This window comes from Pelophylax lessonae (assembly GCF_965119305.1).
Source record: "Pelophylax lessonae genome assembly, chromosome: 9".
Taxonomy (NCBI): Eukaryota; Metazoa; Chordata; class Amphibia; order Anura; family Ranidae; genus Pelophylax; species Pelophylax lessonae.
The window spans coordinates 140,482,524-140,501,171 of record NC_138776.1 but is presented as its reverse complement, the minus strand read 5'-3'; the positions used below and the strand labels follow the sequence as shown (position 1 = coordinate 140,501,171).

Genomic DNA, 18,648 nt, shown 5'->3' with positions numbered 1-18,648 from the left:
GGCCCAGACATGTGCATCAGGGATGGAAGCGATTTCGGGGAGGCTGACATTATGCCACAACGGCGTATGCGCATGTAGCGCCGGAAGACCCAATTTAGTGGCTACCACGTCCCAGACCCTCCGGTATTGAAACAGCATGGATGTCCTGTCCCCGCAGGACTCCACCCCCTGTATGCCCATTAGGATCAGTGACAACGGATCTGCAGATGCACGGGCCCAGGCAGGAGCGAGGAGGGCCAGGAACCTCTCCCTATCGGAGCTATGAAGATAGAAAAAGTGGGACAGCTGCGAAGCCAAGTAGTATGAGTTAAAATCGGGGAGAGCCAAGCCTCCCAGGTCAGTGGGATTCTTAAGCTTTCGCCAGGCCAACTTGTGTCTACTGGAACCCCAGATAAAGGGCTTAAGGATAGAGTCTATCTGAAGGAAAAATTTGAGAGGGAGGTAAATTGGGGAGTGCCATAGAATGTACAAAAGTTTGGGAAGTAATACCATTTTCACAAGATTAATGCGGCCACGCACCCCCAATGGGAGACGCGCCCAAGTCTGCGTCTTGGCCTTTAACAATGCAAACAGTGGTTGTAAATTATCTGGTATGTAGTCTTTCGGAGAATTGGTCACCTGGATCCCTAAGTATTTAATGCGGTTCACTACCTGCAAAGGGAAACGCGGGTCAATGGGGAAGGAAGATATATCGTCAATGGGCAGAATTTGAGACTTATCCCAGTTAATCTGTAGTCCCGAAAAGCGGCCGAAATGTTCAATAAGAGTCAATGCAGTGGAGAGGGAGGCACCCGGGTCAGCCAAATACAGCAGGGTGTCATCCGCGTACATTCCTATCTTTTCCTCTAGGCCACCCACTCGAAGGCCGCACACATCAGGATGGGACCGGATCGCTATCGCCAGCGGTTCGGCCACCAACGCGTATAGGAGGGGGGAGAGGGGGCAGCCTTGACGGGTACCCCTAGTAAGAGGAAACCCATCCGACTGCCTCCCGTTAGCCAAAACCCTTGCCATTGGTCCCTGGTAAAGTATACGAACCCAACGGATAAAATTGGGGCCGAAGCCATAACCCTCCAGACACCGCCATAGGAAGCCCCATTCAACCGAGTCGAATGCCTTTGCCGTGTCTAGTGACACAACCACTCTGGAACCTGCATTCTCATGATCAGCCTGTAGATTCATGAACAGACGCCTCAGGTTGAAGGAGGTATTCCTGCCCGGCATAAAGCCCGATTGGTCCACATGGACAAGCGACAGTATGACTTTGTTCAGGCGGATAGAAAGGACCTTGGCCAGGATCTTAACGTCCACCTGTAACAGGGAAATCGGACGATAAGAGGCGGGCTGATGAGGGTCTTTACCCGGCTTGGGGATCAAGACAATCAGGGCTTCCCGCATAGAGGGAGGTAACGTGGAAGAGTCGAATACGTTTTCAAACATAGATAGTAAATGCGGTACCAGTACCTCAGAGTAGGTGGAATAAAATTCTATAGGTAACCCGTCTGTGCCCGGGGACTTAGACCTGGGAAACCTGGCCATAGCCTCGGTGATCTCCTCCTGTGAGAGCGGGGCCTCAAGGATCGCTAGTTGCTCTACCGTCAGTTGGGGAAGAACGTCCGGGGACAGGTATGAGGAAATCGGGGAGTCATCGGTCGGTGCGGTAGAGGTGTATAGATCGCTAAAAAAGTCCCGAAATCGATCCGCCACCTGCCCAGGATCAGACACAGGGGGTCCATTCGGGGGGTGTAAAGTAATCACCACCGGGGGTCTATCATTGCAGTGCACAAGATAGGCCAAAAGTTTGCCTGCCCGTTCACCGTGCTCATACAACCTCTGCTTTTGGAAAAAAAGGGTCCTACGGGCTTTCTCATATTCCAACTGTTCCACTACTCTGGTCAAAAGTTTCAGCCGATCCGCGCCAGCGGGCGTCGGGTCGGCAGCGTACTCCGCCTCTGAGACAGCCAGGGCCCCTGTCGCCTCCACGTGAGCCTGAGCGGAATTTGCCTTAATAGCGTTGATAGTGGCCGTCAGAGTGGACCTAGCATGTAGCTTAAAGGTCTCCCATACCGCCAAGGGGGAGGCTGAACCACCATTGTCAGCAAAAAATTGTTGCCACCTGGCGGACATGTCGTCCCCCTCAGGGATAAGGGAGAGCCAGAACGGATTCAGCCGCCAGGCTGGCCGAACTCGTTCACTGCAGACCTGAAGCGTGACCCAATAGGGGCAGTGATCCGAAAGGCTACGGGCCGCGAAGCCCGCGTCCAATAATCTAGGGAGTAGGAAGGGAGATATAAAAATCAAGTCAATACGGGACATGGAGCTATGGGTGGCAGAAAAACAAGAGTATGCCCTGAGCGAGGGGTATTTCACCCTCCAAGTGTCCAGCAAATTAAATTCCGCCATCAACCGTGCAAACCTGGTAGTCGTGGGCAGCGGCTGTGTAGCTCCAGGGGCAGACAGCCTGTCCAAGCTGGGATCCATGGTGTTGTTGAAGTCCCCCAACCAGATCGCAGGTATACGGGGATGCAACACCATGAAGTCCAGGCCCTCAAGCAGGACGGAGGCCGCAAAGGGAGGAGGAACATAAAAGGCCAACAGTAAATAAGGTTCACCATACAACAGTACCTCCAGAAACACATATCTTCCCTGTGGGTCTATCAGGGACCCCCGGAGCTCAAAATGCACTGACTTGGCAACCAAGACCGCTACACCTCGGGAGTGGGACGTGAACATAGAATGGAACGTCCAGCCTATCCAGGGGCGCTTCAGCGCCCGCTGGAGCGTACCGTCTAGATGGGTCTCCAGTAGGACCATGACGTCAGCCCTGAGGCGCTTCAGGGCATCAAACACCGCTGATCTCTTGAGTCTGTCCCTCATGCCCCTGACGTTCCAGGTTAGGAGTTTAAGGTGCGCCATGGGGGGGAAAATTATCATAACAGTGTGCAGGAGCTCCGGGGGTGCCCCTCGGCCCAGGCATCCACCCATTGACAGTGCTGAAAGAAAACACATGGCAGTAATGATAATAATCGGAGGTATACCCAGCAGTACAGGGATGAGCAAAACAAACACAAAAATGCAATACATGTTCCTCAAAACGAAAAAAAACAGAGCATAGAATGACAATAAAGACCACCCACCCACCCACCCCGCCCGGCACCCACCCCAACTGGTGCGGGCATGTTGAATCCCCAACCAACCAATCAACCCTTGCAAGTCCCACCAAAAATGGAAAAAGGAAAAGAACCAGAGCAGCATCAGAAAAAGTGGGGAAGGGCTCCCCCGCCGCGCACGGCAGCAACAGTGGGATGGCTGGTGCATGTGCCTAACATAGGCAAACATAAAGAGCGAAACTTCGCTGGGTAGCAGTGCATGCGTCTAGGACAATAAGTGAGAGACTTCCGTGACTCCGCCAGGGTGTGAGGATAAGGTTGCCTATGCCGGGTAGAGAGGGGCAAAACGGTGAAGAAAAAAAAAAAATCTCAATCAAATAAACGTTCGGTCCCGGCCATAAAAGTCAGAGGAGAATTAAGAAGAGAGAAGAAAAAAAAAAAAAAAAAAAAAGGGGAGGGGAGGAACAGCCTCCCCGCGTTGGAGCCGAGATGTCACTAACTGATACAGGTGCCTTCCAGCTTGATCCCAAATCCAGGACAACAGGCAGGGAAAATCCAGGGGGTACATAGCGGAGTCCTCCAAAACAGATAAGGGAAAGAGCAATACACGAGTTCCGGAAATCCAGTGAGGGGTCAGTGCACAACAAGGAGTAAGAGGCAGGAGGTAGGCTCAGCCTCGCGCCTCAAGATGTTCCAGCCAGGATATAACTGCCTCCGGGTCATCAAAGAAATGTACTCTGTCATCTCCCTCCACGCGGAGGCGGGCGGGGTACAACATAGCATACCTGATGTTTTTGATGCGGAGCCTGCGCTTTGCTTCCAGAAAGGTTTTGCGCTTTTTCTGAACATCTGCAGAGAAGTCAGGAAAAATTGCTAGTCTGCCGTTCCCAAAGGGGATATTGCCTTTCTCCCGGGTTAAGCGGAGCACAGCATCCCTATCTCTGAAATTGAGGAGTTTAGCTATGAAGGTACGGGGGGGTGCTCCCTGCGGCGGTGGTCTGCCAGACAGGCGATGTGCTCTCTCCACCACAAAAGTTGGAGAGAAGGCTTCCCGGCCATAGGTGTCAATGAGGAGTTTTTCCAGAAAATCCGACGGTCGAGCCCCCTCTGCCCCCTCAGGCAAACCTATCATCCGAATGTTGCACCTCCTCAGTCGATTCTCCATATCGTCTTGCTTGAGCAGGAGCTGAGTGACTTGAAGCTGAAGACGATCTGAGGAGTTTTGCAGGGGGGGCAGGGCATCCTCCACAGCGCCGATCCGCTGCTCCGTCTCAGTCACCCTCTCCCTCACCTTCTGGAGGTCCTGGCGGACCAGAGAGATATCGATTTTTACCTCCTCAATCCTGCAGGTCAATGTAGCCTGGCACTGTGAGATAGCCTCCAGCACCTTAGCCGTCTCAGCTCCCGTCCCGCTCGCCTCCGGTCCCGCCTGGACGCCATCTTGTGCCTGCAGGTCCTTGTCAGTTCGGCGGAATTTCTCCAGCTTGGCGGCCGAATCCAGCGTCTTTTTCGGCGGGGACATGTTGTAGGGTGTCTGGGGCTCGAGCGGGGGTGTCGGGGAGGCTGAGCAGAATCTTATAATGCAGGATTATTGTTAAAAGGAGTGTATGCCGGCGGAGCTGCTCTCACCCACGTCCTATTCCATGCCGCTCCAGGCCACGCCCCCATTGATTTATTTATTTAGTTAAGTTAGTGATTTTTACACCGACTGTATGCACTGGTTTAAATTTAGCGCACTTTATATTTATTAATTTAGTAAATCAACCCCTATATCTGTCATTACTGTATTAAATGTTATACATCTGCAAGTGTTTATGTGATCTCTCTTTGCACATCTCGAAAATAAACCAAAACATAAACTTTCACATTACCGTGATAAAACAGTCATGAAAAGCCCATTTAAAATGTATTATATTCATGTAATTCAAAAGTTGTTTTCCATTCTTTTAAAGCCCAACTAAACCTTTGATTTTTTTTTTTTTTATTATGAAAATGCAATTAGGTTGTGCATACAGTAAAGGATTTGATATTGTTTTTTAATCTACTGACATACTTCACCTTTTATCTAAATTTACTGTACTTTCCGGTTTAGATCCCATCCTCTGCAGCGCTCATGCTCCCTGCGCAGTGTTGTTCAATTGCGTACTGGGCAGGGGGCATGTCATGTATTTTTAATGCAACCGGTGTGAGTATCCAAATTTGCCTTGGTATTAGTAATTTGCAATCCCCTGTAAAGCCGACCATACATAGATCGAAATTAGTTTGGTTTAGCAAGGACTGGTTAAATTTCGAACCATTTATGGGCAATGGGGTTGTACAAAAGTCATCTACCTTTCGAATTTTTGCTACTCATTCAACATATTCTGATGGCAGGGAAGTCACTTTGCTGTCAGAATACAATAGCTCAGCATGGAGGATTTTTTTTCTCAACCTACCGGTTGAACATGATTTATGTATGGGCTGCTTAAAGCGTCACTCACACTAGAGGAGGGGGATGTGAACAACTAGGAGCCAATCAGGTGTATTGTATGCAAATGTGCTGGCAAGAGAGAGCAGAGTGACCAGAGGCATGGCAGGATGACACCAGTGCATTTCATTATCTGTAGTTCAGTTTTAAAGTGTCCAGTATGTCACCCTACTAAATTGAATTAACCTCTTGCTGGCTGCCCCACGTACATTTACTGCGGGGTGGCGGCTCTTCTGTGCAATATCACATACAGGTATGTGATTTTCCACTTCCGGGAAGCGGCGATCTGCTCCTGCTGTGATTGGACACAGCGGGAGCCAATCAGCATGTCCGGGACCTGCCGATCATTCCCAGCAGAGGCAGAATGGCGGTCTGCCTATGTAAATAAGGCAGATCACTGTTATGTTAGTAGGGAAAACAGAGATCTTGTGTTTCTGCTAGGCAGGAACCCTACTCTGTCTTCCTACAGCTAAAGCACCCCCCCACACAGTTAGTAAGCACTCCCAGGGAACACATATAACCCTTTGTTGGCCCCTGATGTTAACCCCTTCTTTGACAATGTCATTAGTACAGTGACAGTGCATCTTTTTTTTAGCACAGATCACTGTATTGGTTTCACTGTCACTGGTCCCCAAAAAAAGTATCAAAAGTTTCACTTAGGGCTCTTTCACAAGGGCGTTCCGTATGTCCGTATATCACCCCATCCGTTTGCGGGTGATATACGGACATAATGCATGTCAATGGGATTGCGGATGTCAGCGGATGACCATCCGCTGACATCCGATTTGCGTCCTTTCAGTTCTGTTCCGTTTTTTGGAATGGAACAGAACCCTATTTTTCCTCCGTTAAAAAAACGGAAAGGATGCAAAATTGGATGTCAGCGGTGTCATCCGCTGACATCCGCAACCCCCATAGACTAACATTATGTCCGTATATCATCCGAAAACGGATGGGATGATATGCGGACATACGGACCGGATGACACAAGTGTCATCCGTGTCCGTAAAAAAAAAAAAAAGTGCCGCAGCGGACAAAAAAACCGTAGCGGCCGTGTTAAAGAGGCCTTAGTGTCCGATTTGTCCGCCACAATGTCGCTATCCCGCTATAGGTCGCAGATCGCATCCATTACTAGTAAGAAAAATAAATAAATAAAAATTCCATAAAAATATCCCAAGGTTTGTAGATGTTGTAACTACAAACCAATCAATATACACGTATTGGTATTTGTTTTAACAAAAACATATAGCAAAATACACATTGACCTAAACTGGTGAAGAAATTAGATTTTTTAAATTTTTTTTATTGGATATGTTTATGGCAGAAAGTAAAAAATATTTTGTTTTATTTTATTTTTTCTAATTTTCAGTCTTTTTTTGTTTATAGCACAAAAAAATAGAAACCGCAGAAGTGATCAAATACCACCAAAGGAAAGCTCTATTTGTGGGTAAAAAGGACATCAATTTTATTTAGGTAAAGCATCGCACGACTTTGCAATTGTCAGGTAAAGTAACACAGTGCTGTATTGCAAAAAATAGCCTGGTCATGAAGGGGGGGGGGGTAAGCCTTCAGGAGCCTGGTGATCCTGCCAGTTATTCTGGGATCTTGGTTCAAAATAACCGTGACAAGCACGGAAGCAAATCTATGCTGTCATAGTCAGTTTGTGTCCCTGTGATCATTGCTGAGAGTTACAGGACCATATGTGCCCGTATGTCTCTGGTCATTTATGTGACCACGCTGTGTGTATGTTTGCCTGCCCGATAGACTGTTGTGTCACATAAATCCAACCCACCAACCGTGTGATGTAAGATGGGGAGTCTCTCCAATATGTGTGTGGGTAATTAAGTCCGTCCCCTTACTGAACAGACAAACCCCTCTGCTATGGACTGAGGAGGCTGTGCTGTCACATACCAGCCAAATTAAAAATTAAAGGTAATAAAAAATTTTTTTTAGGAAAATAAATGTGTTTAGACACATTAGTTTATATAGTTTTATATAAGCATATATGCTGTATATACATTCAATAATTTAGATTTGAACAAGATTATATAATACCTTAAATGTAGTAACGCCATGGTTAATTGGCAGGTTCCATTATGACGCTTTGTTTCTTACAGTTAAAGCTGACAAGATTAAAAAAAAAAAGAAATAAATGTAAAGTGTATGTCAAGACAAAATTAAAAAAAAAAAATGAAGTACCTTTCTGCAATACATGCACATTAACCTTTTACTGCCACTGATCTAGAAACTGAATGTCAGTGGTTATGGGGGTTTTACACAAACACTTCTGGCAGCTGGAGTTGCTAAAGGTGTAGGTAAATCTGACAAGATAAATTTTGATTGTCAGATAGAAATAAGCTGATGGCTGTGCAGCTTCTGGATCACTTAAACACACCCTGGTAACTTCAGTGCACCCCCGCCATGTTTCCAAGGTTCCAACCATAGGAGCCGCTGAGTAAAGGGGAGGGGGATCAGTGAATGTTCATTCGCTGATCTCACACCTGTTTGTAAGCAGATGCATCCAAGAGGGTTCTAAAGTGTTAAAAGTTTTCTTCTGCTGTGTTCATGCCCTGAGGTTAATTAGGTCAACTATGTTGCAAATTGTTACAATGTATAAATGTGGTAATGTGTCATTAGGTTTACCTGCTGAGTTGGTGGTTTCTGAGAAGGAAGGGTAATGTCTGCTGGCCAGCAGTGTTGGGGTAGTTACTCGAAAAATGTAACTAGTTAATAGTTACTAGTTACTTCTGTAAATTGTAACGAGATTACTTTACTAGTTACTGCATTTGAAAAGTAACTTCACTACTTATTACTTTACTCTTTCTTAATTGACCGTGTAGAAGAAGATACATGACACTCTTTCTGCATAGAGTTTATTGTATAAACACAGGCTTTGGGAAACATGAGAACAAAACCTGAAAAAAACATAATAAAACATAAAGTGCAACAAAAAGTCATAAACTTCATCCCTCTCTATTCTTCAAAATAACAATTGTATCGCACGGCTTGGGTAACGCAGGAAAGCGTGTTCCTATAGCCTAGTAAAGTAGTGTAGTTACCTCCTATAGCCTAGTAAAGTAGTGTAGTTACCAATATTAGTATTGTAACTAGTTACATTACTTCGTTACCAAAAAAAGTAATGTAGTTACTATAATCAGTTACTTAGTAACTAGTTACCCCCAACACTGCTGGCCAGGTAGTTCTGCTCTTTTTAGAAAAGTTTCTGCCCCCTGCATGTCATAACATATAAATAAAGGCTCATCTGTGCTCTGAGAGGGGAGGCAAATACTGCCAAGATGTGGCCGTTTCTCTGTCAGTCTGTATCCCCTTCTGGGGGGCCCAGACAGGGTTGCCATTGGGGTCTGGAGCCTGTGGATCTTTGTGGACTTAGAGCTGCCAGTTATGGACTTACTGTGCTTTTTGGATCATTGCCAAATCATGGACATTTAAGGGATAATTTTCTAACTCTAGTGAATTTACTGCCAAATATGGACTCTTGGCTCGAAAGGGCTCTGTTATGGACTTTGCCATCTGCCGAAGGTATGACCACCTCATAGGGCACTATTCAGGGCACTAGAGAGCTTTGTACCGGAAAGTGTGTAAAGATATCTTTGAGAACTTTTTCCTTGTTACCTACAACTTCTTCAGTAAATGATCTATATTGTTTATCTCATTTTCCAGGTCCGAAGTCTCTAATTGCACTTTTCCACTGCAAGTATCGGCTCGGCTCCACTCGGCCCTGCTTGGCCCTGCTTGGCTCGGTTTGGTTTTCCACTGCATGGTACCGCATGGTACGGTGTTGGAACAGTTCGGTACAGTTTGGTACGGTTTGCTTTTCTACTAAAGTAGTAAGTGGGTGGGATAACAACGATTCTCTGACCAATCAGTGGCTAGTAGTGAGAAACAGTCAAGGCTGCATGCAAAGGATTGTGGGATATGGTATCGGTACGGCCCTCTTGAAACCACAACGAGGTGGTACTGTTTAAGCGAGCCGTACCATTCGGTTCCATGTAGTGGAAAAGCACAGCCGTACCGTACCGTACCAAACCGTTCCAACACCGTACCATGTGGTACCATGCAGTGGAAAAGCGCAAAAGCGAGCCGAACCGTTCGGTTCCATGCAGTGGAAAAGCGCCATAAAGTGGTGCATGTATGGAGTATCAAAAGAACAGGGCTTACAACAGGGGACTGAAGAGGTTAGAGAAGATACAGTACAGAGGTCTAAGGAGCTGAATGCTGTCCAGAGGAAGCTAGATTGCTGTGTTAATGACTACTGTATTTGTGTCACATGCTAAGCAGCCAACCAGCCAGAAAACACATGCCACACAGCAGGGGGGGGGGGGGGGGTGGTGGTGAAGTGGTGTTATGCTTGGCCTCTTCACTGGTGACCAGTTGCCCACATACTGGGACTGACCTTGCAGCACAGAGTACATAGGGACCTAGCCTAGAGTCACAGGAAGGAGAGAGTTAAATCTGGAGTTCTGCCTTAATGTTTATTTAACATGACCGCAGCTCCTGCCTAGGTTTTAGGCATTAGCGAGTGCAGTACCACAGTGTTCCCACTAGGACTTCGTATGTCCCCCCACACGTTACTGACCTGAAAGTTATGTGTAAAAAACAGGTCCTGTTGCCACTGTTCCAGCTAGTATGGCTGGGGAAGAATCTAGTGGAGTGCGACCTGCACTCTGTTGGATTAACTGGAGGGCAAGTGAGCTATCAAGGGCTTTTGGTCACCAAAACCATGCATCACATAAGGGACTTTTTTTCCCCCCTATGTGATTAAAAAAAAAAAATGTTAAAAAAATGTAAAAATACATTTCCACCCAAGCACCTAAAATCTTCCTTTCAAATTTTTTGACCCCTCCCTCACCCCTACATACACGCATGTATGAACCCAAATGCACACATGGGGGTGCCTACATCTGAAAACGTCAATTGAGCCACATACATATGTTACTTACTCTTGCACACACTGAGAAAGAGTAATAATTCTAGTCACATTATTCTTGGTTATCTCTAAACTGATAACCTCTAGGGGCTTTTAAAACACTGGAAAATATTGGGTACTGAAATTTGTCCCAATTTCACAGGCACCTGCAATTTAAAGGTTTGACATGTTGGATTTCCATTTACTTGGCACAACCTCATCTTTTGTATTTTACCCCCCAAAAAACTGAGTAATTTATTGCATTTGTTTGTCCCAAAATTAACTTTTTAGTGGGTTTTTACTGAAACTTTGAATTTCCTAAACTGCTGCACTCATCTCATGGGAAATATAAAATTGGAACTACCACTAATTAATTCTCTAGAGCAGGGGTGTCAAACTCTATTTCATTGCGGGCTGCATCAGCATTACAGTTGCCCTCAGAGGACGGTTGCATCTGTAAGACTAGATGTCCAGAGCACCCCACCCCTCTTATATCAGATGTCAAGAGTCCCGACCTTCCCATACATCACAGTGCACCCCTCTTACCTTGTGCTGCTTCTGGGAAGGATCTGGGGGCAGAGCTGGGAAGCAGAAAGTCCAGGGTCTGGAGGAGGACCAGAGGAGAGCTGAAGTCTGCTGAATGGTTAGACCAGGGGATGCAAAGACAAGGGGGTGCTGCTGCTGCACAGAGAGGCACAGGATCTGTAGGAGGAGTTCTGTCCTCCTCTCTGTTGCTGACTGCTGAGACAGGAGGGCAGAGACGAGCCTCTCCACAGCTACATAAGGGGAGGTCCGCAGCTGCAGGAGAGGTGGGAAGGGTCACATGAAATGGCCTGGAGGGCTGGATTCGGCCCTTGGGCCTTGTGTTTGACACATGTGCATCTGCTTTTAGGAAATGCAAAATGGTTTGTGCTTTGGCTTTATGGGTTTTAGTTTTATGTAATCTTCAGGCCTAAAATTATTTTTTAAACTTGTACACAAAAAACACAAAAACGGCTCTGGCAGTGAAAGGAATAAAGACCGTATAAGTACAGAAAAGTACCTTTTGATCTGTTAAAAATGCACTCAGCTCTGAAGCTCAGTTGTGGGCTAACAATGCTCTGCTTTTTTATAGACTAAGTGTTGTCAGCCCTGTCCAGTGCCTTTTGCTAAACTACTCAACCTCTTCCACTTTCAGATCTCTACAAAATAAAGGTTAATTATTATGAAGTCCAAGATAAGAACTAGGAAGGCTAAATAGCCTATTTTAGGTAATGCAGGAAGTGTACAGAGAACACAAAACCGCTCTGAATTTCTGACACAATCAACAGGTATTTTTTTGTTAAATAAAGATTTCCAATGGTATATTTAGCAGACCAAAACTAAACAGAAAAAGAATGGATGAATGGATGAATGCAAACCCTAATATGCCACCTCTGACAGATGCAATCACAAACAAAAACATACCGTATTTCATTAGTGATTACTCAATTGTTTTTTTCCTACATGTTGCAAAAATGAACTAAAATCTGGTAACAGGAAGATACAGTAAATTGAAAAATTGCCTGTACATGTGTGTTAGAAGTTAAAAAAAAAAAAAATAAATTGCGACCTAACATTCAGCTACCGTATATCAGCTAAAATCAGAAAATAAAAAAAATTTAAGAAAAAAACAAGCTCCAGTACAGATGAAGTGAGTCTTATTTATATAGAGAAGGTGACGTATTACCTATTACAAATCACAGAGGTTTTGCTGATGTCCTAAGTGACCTAAGGCACTATGTTGCACCACCGGGACTGGGAGTATCAATACACAAGGTGGAGCACTGCTAACTAAAGCCTCGTACACATGCAACTATTATCGGCCGACCGATCGTCCGACTTTTGTCCAGAGTGGTTTTTTGTTGGTTGGAATGTGCTTAGACTGCACACGAATTTTCTCGCCCAACAAAAATCTACTTCAGAAGTGATGTCATGTGTTGGTTTGCTTTCTTTGTGTTCTTTCTTCTCTGAGCATGCCCAGACTTGCTCATCAGATTTTTCCCTGTCGAAATCTGTACTGACTGCACAAAAATCGGCCAACAAAAATTTTATAGTCTGCACACCAGATTTTTTTTCGGCCGAAAAGTCGGAGTCGGTTGTCGGAAGCATCATACTAACAAGCTGAAAATCGGCAGATCGGACGTTGGCCGAAAATTCCCTGCCAATTTTCGACGCAAGTGTACGGGGCTTAAGTCTGGACCGATGTAGGCATGGTTCTAAAGGGTGTGTTAAAAAAGAACACAAATTATGGCAGCCTTCCCAACAGCATTAATCCAGTATATTTTACCCCTATCCAGTAGTATACAGTAAATTCCAGCTAATAATATATATTCTCATTCAGTAATAAGTGCAACCATCCTGCAGACTTTACACCCATTCAGCTATAAACACTACAGTCCCCCCATAGAGCAGTGTAAGCCACACTGCCACCAGTATTTTGCAGTAGATAAACCCTGAACTGGCGGGCGCATCCTCATCCATGCAGGAACATCAGTGTACTTAGTAGTGTGCTATCCCTTTTTGCAAAATGACCCACTGCTGGAAGGTGTAGTACTGTCTCATTGGTAAATTTAGCTCCATCCTACCAAAACTGTTGTGATGATAGATACAGTATGCCAGAATCACAGTGGTGTCATCGTATCAGCAGTAGAACTGTTCCATGACACCAGAACTATGTCAAGGCTTAAGGCTTTCTTTCTTGATACCTTTTTTTTTCATTTTGCATCTAGTTTACCCAATAAGCCTTGGTAGCCTTTGCACCTAACTGCATGGGTTTGGACCAGGCAAGGTCTGAAATCTGTGAGTGTCTCCTGTCTAACAAAGTTATGTACAGTAAGACAAGCTCTCCTGGGCCAGCCGGGATTTTTGCCTTGTAGAATTTTTAGTTAACAATAGGTAGTAACTTTAGTACATGAACATAAATGTGTTTTCAGAGTTATGAGAGTCAACTTACTCTGTGCAACATTGCATTAATCCAACATTATTGCATGAGCAATCCAAACAATCTTTTTTAAAACGACTGCCAAGATCATGCCATTCTCCTTTATAAAGACAACCTGGAAATAAAATATTATTGTAACTATTAATTTAATACTATTATTGAAGACTGTGCACCCTTAAACATATTCACTAGTTCAATAGTTACAGTATGTAATGGGAGAAATAAAGAAATAGCAAAGTTGGTATTCTCATAACATTCTTATAATATTTGTTTCCTCTTGTTTATATTAAATTATAGTAAAAACATCCGAATACTGTATGGGAAAGCTATTTAACCTGGATGAAGAAATAATTGGGGGGGAATCTTAGCCAACCATAAAAAGTGTGATTGTGATTGACCAATTAAACCAGTTACTATACAACCAGTATTGCTATATAACCAGTATACTATGCAATCACAGGATCATCCTTGTGATGTTAACTATAAGGTACATATTTTTAATTTTCAATCATTTTTATTGATTTTTAGAAAAAGTACAACAGAGTGTAACGAGCCAAAATGGCCCAACCATAGACATTGAAAACAACATGGAGCACATGGTGCAGAAAGCATTAAATGTGTACAAGTAAATATTGTGGATAGCAGGAGTCGAGAAAAAAAAACAAATAATAATAACAATGGCAGTCAAACCAGTGTGAAGCAGGTACTGATCGCTCTCTTCAGTGCTTAAAGGAGCGGGCCGTCCAGGCCCCCCCCCCCCGGGCGCCCCTTACGGGAACACACTGCGCCCCCAGGGGGAAGCGGAACCCGACCCCCACCCGCAGTCTCATGGACCTGACTACAAAATACGACATCCCGCCATCAATACACAACAAAAGAAAAGAGAAAGCAGAGAAAGGGAAAGGGAAAGAAAGGAAGGGAAGTCAAGGAGAGCGGCAGCGGCTGGTTAAGAAGGAAAAAAGTCGACATCCAGGTTCAGCACCCTCCCAGGAAGGTACATATTTTTAAATAAGTAAATGTGACATTCAGCAAATATACACTGCTATTTCCCTCCTCAGGGCTCTTTGTGGACCCCAAAATCCCTCCCTGTTTGTCCTCCTTAGTACAGAAGTTGCCGCCTGAGAAGCCATTTTTTGCCAAACGGGGGTGGCTAGCAAAAATAAATAAGTACAAAAAGGTTTTTGGTGAAAACCAAAAAAAAAAAAAACTGCGCAAATGGTTAATACCGTGATATTGTGAAAAATTAATTGATAAGTGTATAGATAAATAAATCTTTCTGTGACTTTATAAGGAATTTCTTCCTTATTGTGAGCAGCAAACAAAAAAGCAGTGGTGCTATACAATTTGTAAAAGGAAGGGAGTGTTGCGCTCAAACATGTGTTAAAGTGCTTATGCAGATATTAAATTTCACATAAATTCATATAGATGTATAATCAATACTCAAATAAAATTGATCATTAAAAATTATGAAATATAAAATAATGTGGAAAATCATCAATCTAAATCTAAATCTAAATCAATCTAAATTGTGATGCTTAGTTTAGATTGATGACTTTCCACATTATTTTATATTTCATAATTTTTAATGATCAATTTTATTTGAGTATTGATTATACATCTATATGAATTTATGTGAAATTTAATATCTGCACAAGCACTTTAACACATGTTTGAGCGCAACACTCCCTTCCTTTTACAAATAGCAAAAATAAATGCTTCAGGTGGCAATTGCTATAGGTATGCTCCTGACCACAATTGTTCCTATCAGGATATGTTTTGATTTGAAAGCTGAGGTCCTGCTTTCTGTAGAATATCTTCTGTCATCCCTCTATTATCCAGAATATAGGGTCAGCTTATAAAGCAGTAAAATAGTCTAACCTCATCTATTCTACTGCTTTAAATATAAAATAAAAGGCACATTTGCAAAGCACTTCATTTACACTAGTTACTTTGATTTTGGAATAATCCACTCTACACTTGGGATATGTTAGTCTAGAAGTAGAAATTCTCTCTCTGACACAGTCCATTTATAAGAAAGCATGACTTTATCTTGACAATATGAAATTGAGGTGGGAGGCCAAAGTGTACTTACTGAAAGCTGAAAGTAGGCAAAGAAAGGGGTCATCTGCAAACTAGGTGACAACTCATCTCCAAACTAGGTGACAACTCCCCCTCTTTCAGACATAGGGCACTATGTAAATGGCTGCAGTACTCTCTTTAATACTGAAGTGGCTGTTCATAATTGTCTTTGGGTGAATCATAAATTAGAAATACTTTTCACCTACCTTTGGGTTTTCCACCTTCTTCCACTGGTTGTGGAGGATAAACCCCACAGGCCGCATTACATGCGGACACCAATACTGCGGCACAGAGTAGAGCAGCGAAAATGTATTTCTAGAATCAGAATGCACAAATTAAACCTCAAACAGCTATCCTATACGTTTGCCTAAATACACACAGCATGTATTCAGTACTCTTAGAAAAAGTGCCCATACAAGAAATACAAGAAATGCCGTGATAAGTCAATGAAAGAAAACACAGTAAAATAATATTAAGGAACTATATACTATATATATATATAGAGAGAGAGAGACAGACAGACAGAGACATACCATTTTAAGCTGTTGTATTTATCCGTACCTGTGGCTCACTAGTGCAATCATTTATATGTAGTGCATTATATAATAATGAATAGAGTATCTGGGAAATTTTCCATTAACAGTTACATGTCAATGAATTGTACTGTTCCGTTACAGATATCTGTTGCATGTAATTATCTTAACTCAATTGAATGCAAATATTTAGCTGTTACTTGATTTTAATCTTTTAAAAGGAACAATATTTGTTAATTGCAATGATAAAATATATCTTGATAGCAAAGAAAGATCAAGATAAACTGTATGGATGTCAGACTTTGGCTTTCAGTGGATAATCCTGGTGTGAAGTGATGGAAATCAAGTGACAGGTCTAGGTCAGCTACGTTTCTGTGTGCGAGGCAGAGCAAACATGTTAGTGTGGAGAATAATTTTTTATTTTTTTTTTATATAACCCCAATTGTATTTCTATCTTTATTATATTTTTGTCTGTATTGCATTAGGAATATTTCCCTTCACATATCTCCAAGGGGCACAAAAGGAAGTAAGAGGAAATCTCTTTAATTTGAGAGGTAATCCCCTCTTGGTCCCGGTTCACACTGGTGCGACATGCGCTCTGGCTTTGATTTCAAAATCAATGCTTCCCTATGAGAGCCATCTTAACTGATCCGACTTGTGTCAAGCTTCCTGCACTACTTTGATCCAACTTGGGTGCAATTTCAGCCCACAGAATATAATGTAAGTTACATCCAAGTCGGATCACCATCTTAACTGATCCAACTTGTGACATGGAACATGTGCTCAGAGGTCAAATTTCAATGCAAAATCTAAATGAAAAATGTATTAAAAAAAAAAAAAACAGTGAGGGGGCCCTTAGGTCTGGTAGAAATTTTGAGGGGAAACTCCATGCCAGAATTAAAAAAAAAAAAAAAAACTGTGTGGGCCCCTCCCCCCTCCAAAAAAAATCTATACCAGACCCTTTATCAGAGCATGCAGCCTTGAGGGCCAGAAAAGGGGGGGGGGGGGCAATTGCCCTTCCCCCTCCTGAACTATACCAGGCCACATGCCCTCTGCCCCCCCTGACCCCAAAGCACCTTGTCCCCATGTTGGGGACAAGGGCGTCATCCCCACAATTCTGGGCTGTGGTTGTGGGAGTCTGCAGGCAGGGGACTTACCGGCATCTGGATTGATGTTGGAGCTACCATGGGGGACAATAAAAATAATAATTTATAATAAAGGACTTGTCAAAAACTGCCCCCTGTTTTTTTTTTTACATTACACAGTTTTTTTTTTTTTTAGTTTCATTCACATAGGGGTAGAGCCGGGATCTGAGGGCCCTACATGACATCAGAAGGGGGCGGTGCCACCGGGGGACTTACAGGGTGGCCCCGCACCTTGCCTATATAAGAGCTGTCAAAGCGAAGAGAGCGCAGTCGGTGGTAGGCCTACCGGGAGGCAGAAGTGTTTTCTTTTTTTTCTATTTTTCGGGTCTGGCCCCCTACCCACAGACCCTGACAACCACAGCCCAGGGTTGTCAGGAAGAGACCATTGGTGCTTTGGGGTGGGGGGTGCAGAGCCCCCCTGCCCAAAAGCACCCACCCCGCCCATGTTGAGGGCATGTGGCCTGGTATGGTTCAGGAGGAGTGCTCGCTTGTTTCGCCCCCCCCCCCCCTTTCCTGACCTGACGGGGCGGAAAGCTTGGATAAGGGTCTGGTATGGATTTTTTCTTTGGGGGACTTTGTGGGTAGATTGGTATTGGCTGTATTCCTCCTTGTGCCCGGCCTCTATCCGGCCTCTATCCTCTTCTTCCTTCTTCATTCCCCACCCCTTCTTGTCAGTATGCAGGGGGCGGTCCTTCTCGACAAGTACCTCCTTCTCTGCCTTGACTTGCGTCGGAGGCTGTGGAGTGCAGGGCCCCACCCCTCACCTCTCGGGGCGGAACCGTGCACTCAACAGCCTACAGGTCCCATTGGCTGTGAGTCGGCGCATGCCCATTGCATCTCCCCGCATGATGCATGCGCCAGTGTCTGTCGGCCATATAAGTGAGCCCCTGTGCTCACTAAAACGCTGGCTCCTCTTGACCCAGACGGTTGTTTGGCTTATTTGCATCCACAAGGTAACAAGTCTCCTGCTTGTTGTATGGCCCCCTTTCTACTTATTCATATTAGGGGATATTCTCCCCAAAATATCTTTTTGGTAACCCTTTTTTCTTTATGTCCCATTTTTTTTATTCTTTTGTAGTCATCAGAACCCCTGGTCTACAGGCTTGGATTGCCACTATTATTCAGTGCAAAGTCATGATCTACCAGTGCTTTCTTTATGGTGGCTTCCCTAGGGACCACATTTAGACACTTGCCTGTAGATGTTTATCTGATCTATCCAAGAAATACAGCCGGGCATCTCATACAGGTATATACCTTTTGTACACCTTCAGTGTTATTTTGAATATTCTTTTTTTTTTGTTTTGCCATATTAAGCCCCCCCCCCCCTTCTACCTTCATGGCTTTCCCTTTGTGAATATTATAACCAATAATCTCCTTTTGTTTTGATTTCCACACATAGGCTCCCTACCTGTGTTGGAGACACTTTTG

At 44.2% G+C, this 18,648-nt stretch overlaps 1 long non-coding RNA gene across 1 annotated transcript; it reads right to left on the bottom strand.

Moving 5' to 3' along the window:
* Positions 1–13,475: 13,475 nt before the first annotated feature.
* Positions 13,476–16,121, bottom strand: LOC309563572. Its single transcript, XR_014225718.1, has 3 exons — positions 16,076–16,121; positions 15,749–15,857; positions 13,476–13,578 (listed from the first exon to the last, which is right to left on the bottom strand). It is a non-coding gene; the product is annotated as an uncharacterized lncRNA (long non-coding RNA).
* Between the last annotated feature and the right edge of the window lie 2,527 nt (positions 16,122–18,648).